Consider the following 4,043-nt stretch of genomic DNA (forward strand, 5'->3'; position numbering starts at 1 on the left):
CTCGTGTCTCTTCGTCCCCTCGTGTGTCCTCATGCCTCATCCCTATGTCCTCGTGTCTCTCGTCCTCGTTCCTCTCCCCTCGTTCCTTGTGTCTCTTCGTCCCCTCGTATCCTCGTCCCCTCGTGTCCTCACGTAATCGATGTCTCCTTGTCTCCTTGCCCTCGTTCCTCGTCTCATCTCGTGTCTCTTCGTCCCCTCGTGTCCTCGTCCTCTCCTGTCCTCGTGTCTCTTCGTCCCCTCTGTGTCCTGTCCCCTCGTCCCCTCGCTCCTTGTTCTCTGTGTCCCCTCATGTCCTCATGTCTCTTCGTCCCCTCATGTCCTTCGTGTCTCTTCGTCCCCTCGTTGTGTCTTGTGTCCTCGTCCCCTCATGTCCTTGTGTCTCTTCGTCCCCTCGTGTCCTCTCTTCGTCCCTCTGTCCTCGGTCTCTTCGTCCCCTCGTATCCTCGTTTCCCTGTTCCTTGGTCTCTTCATCCCCTCGTGTCCTCGTGTCTCTTCGTCCTTGTGTCTCTTCGTCCCCTCGTGTCCTCGTGTCTCTTCGTCCCCTCGTGCCCTCGTGTCCTCGTCTCCCTGTCTCCTTGTGTCCTTGTCCCCTCGTGTGTCCTCATGTCCTCGTGTCTCCTCATCTCCTCATGTCCTCATGTCTCTTCGTCCCCTCGTGTCCTCGTGTCCTCATGTCCTCGTGTCTCTTCGTCCCCTCATGTCCTCGTGTTCTTCTCGTGTCTTGTCCTTGTCCTCTGTCCTCGTGTGTCCCCGTGTCCTGGCGTGTCCTGGCGTGTCCCCTGTGTGGTCCCCTGTGTCCCCTGGGTGGCCCTGGTTCCCCTGGTGTCCCCTGGCGTGTCCCTGTGTCCCCTGGGTGTGTCCCTGGCGTGTCCTGACGTGTCCCCTGGTGTCCCCTGGTGTCCCCTTGTGTCTCCCCTGGCGTGTCCCCTGGCGTGTCCCCTGGCGTGTCCTGGTCCCCTGGTGTTCCCCTGGTGTCCCCTCATGTCCCCCCCTGGCGTGTCCTGGCGTGTCCCCTGACGTGTCCCCTCGTGTCCCCTGGCGTGTCCTGGCGTGTCCCCTGACGTGTCCCGTCGTGTCCCCTGTTGTCCCCTGTTGTCCCCTCTGTCCCCTGGCGTGTCCGGCCCCCTGTTGTCCCCTGGTGTCCCCTGTTGTCCCCTGCGTGTCCCCTGTTGTCCCCTGCGTGTCCTGGTGTCCCTGGTCCCCGTGTCTGGTTGTGTCCCTGTTGTCCCCTGGCGTGGCGTGTCCTGACGTGTCCGCCGTGGTCCCCCCTGTTGTCCCTGGTTCCCCTGTTGTCCCCTCATGTCCCCTGGCGTGTCCTGCGTCCCCTGTGTCCCCTGGCGTGTCCTGTTGTCCCCTGTGTCCCGCTGTGTCCCCTGGCGTGTCCTGGCGTGTTTCCCCTGGTCCCTGTGTCCCCTGTGTCCCCTGGTGTCCCCTGTGTTTCCCCTGGTGTCCCCTGGCGTGTCCCCTGACGTGTCCCCTCGTGTCCCCTGTTGTCCCCCTGGGTGTCCCCTGGTGTCCCCTGGTGTGTTCCCCGTGTCCCCTGTGGTCCCCTGGTGTCCCCTTGCGTGTCCCCTGGCGCGTTTGGTGTCCCCTGTGTCCCCTGGTTCCCCTCTGGCCCCTTACAGGCGTGTCCCTCTGTTGTCCCCTGCTGTCCCCTGGTGTCCCCTGGGTGTCCCCTGGTGTCCCTGGTGTCCCTGTGTCCCCTGTTGTCCCCCGTGTCCGCGTTCCTAGGGTGTCTGGCGTGTCCGTTTGTCCCCTCGTTGTCCCTGTTGTCCCGTGTCCCTGGTGTCCCCTGGTGTCCCCGCGTGTCCTCACCAACAGGGCGGTGGAGGCGACGGCTCGTTCTTTGTTGAACATCGTCAGGATTTGGTTTTTTGGTCCAATCAGAAACGTCACACTGAAAAACAACAACAACAAGAGTCAGATGCCCTCCCCCCCCGCACGACCCTGTGCCCACCTGCAGGGGGCAGGAGTTGGTATTTGCGTTGGGGCGTAGTATATTTAGGTATTTGGTATTGCGTTTGGGCAGTATAGTAGTATTTGGGTATTTGTGTGGGCAAAGTAGTAGTATGGTATTTGTTGGGGTATTTTTCGTTAGGGATAGTTGGGGGTTGTCGTGGGAGTAGTTGTATTGGGGTATTTGTCGTTGGGGAGTAGTATATTTGGGTATTTGTCGTTGGGGCAGTAGTAGTATTTGGGGTATTTGTCGTGGGGGGCAGTAGTAGTATTTGGGTATTTGTGTTGGGCATAGTAGTATTTGGGTATGTTGTCGTTTGGGGCAGTAGTGTATTTGGTTTATTTGTCTTGGGCAGTAGTAGTATTTGGGGTTTTGTGTTGGGCAGTAGTTGCATGGGGTATTTGTCGTGGGGCGGAGTAGTAGTAGTATTGGGAGTTCGTTGGGGAGTAGTAGTATTGGGATGTGTCGTGGGCAGTAGATATTGGGTATTTGTCGTTGGGGCAGTAGTAGTATTTGGGGTATTTGTCGTTGGGGCAGTAGTAGTATTTGGGGTATTTGTCGTTGGGGCAGTAGTAGTATTTGGGGTATTTGTCGTTGGGCAGTAGTTGTATTTGGGTGTATTGTCGTTGGTGGGGGCAGTAGTAGTATTTGGGGTATTTGTCGTTGGGGCAGTAGTAGTATTGGGGTATTTGTCGTTGGGGCAGTAGTTGTATTTGGGGTATTTGTCGTTGGGGCAGTAGTAGTATTTGGGGTATTGTCTGGGCAGTAGTTATTTGGGTATTTGTTGGCAGTAGTAGTATTTGGGATTTGTCGTTGGCAGTAGTAGTATTGGGTATTGTCGTGGGCAGTAGTAGTATTTGGGTATTTGTCGTTGGGGCAGAGTTGTATTTGGGGTATTTGTCGTTGGGGGCAGTAGTAGTATTTGGGGTATTTGTCGTTGGGGCAGTAAGTAGTATGGGTATTTGTCGTGGGGCAGTAGTAGTATTTGGGGTATTTGTCGTTGGGGCAGTAGTAGTATTTGGGGTATTTGTCGTTGGGGCAGTAGTAGTATTTGGGGTATTTGCGTTGGGCATAGAGTATTGGATTTGTCGTTGGGGCAGTAGTAGTATTGGTATTTGCGTTGGCAGTAGTAGATTTGGTATTGTCGTTGGGGCATAGAGTATTTGGGTATTTGTCGTTGGCAGTAGTAGTATTTTGTCGTTGGGGGCATAGTTGTATTTGGGGTATTGTCGTGGGCAGTAGTAGTATTTGGGGTATTTGTCGTTGGTGTTAGGCAGTAGTTGATTTGGGTTTTTTGTATAGTATTTGGGTATTTTTGGGGATTGTACCTGAGGAGGCAGCAGACGTTTCCGAGGGTGAAGAGCAAAGCGAAGACGCCCAAACCCACACCAGGAATATTCAGAGTCACCGTCCCCTACACACAAAACACACAACTCAACACACAAACACACAACACACAAACAACACACAACACACAACTCAACACACAAACACACAACTCAACACACAACACACAAACACACAACTCAACACACAAACACACACAAACACACAACTCAACACACAACACACAACTCACACACAACACACACACAACAACACACAAAAACACAACTCAACACACAAACACAACAACACACAACACACAACTCAACACACAAAAACACACAACTCAAACACACAAACACACAACTCAACACACAAACACACAACTCAACACACAAAACACACACACACAACACACAACTCAACACACACAAACACACAACTCAACACACAACACACACAACTCAACACACAACAACACACAAAAACACACAACTACACACAACACACAACACACACAACACACAACAACACACAAACACACACAACAACAACACACAACTCACACACAACACACACACACAACAACACACAACTCAACACACAAAAACACACAACTCAACACAACACACAACTCAACACACAAAAACACACAACTCAACACACAAAACAACAACACACAACTCAACACACAAACAACACAACTCAACACACAAAAACACACAACTACAACACACTCACACAACAACACACAACACAA

This window comes from Boleophthalmus pectinirostris, unplaced genomic scaffold (genome assembly GCF_026225935.1).
Source record: "Boleophthalmus pectinirostris isolate CB_2022bp ecotype Guang Dong unplaced genomic scaffold, ASM2622593v1 HiC_scaffold_11, whole genome shotgun sequence".
NCBI lineage: Eukaryota > Metazoa > Chordata > Actinopteri > Gobiiformes > Gobiidae > Boleophthalmus > Boleophthalmus pectinirostris.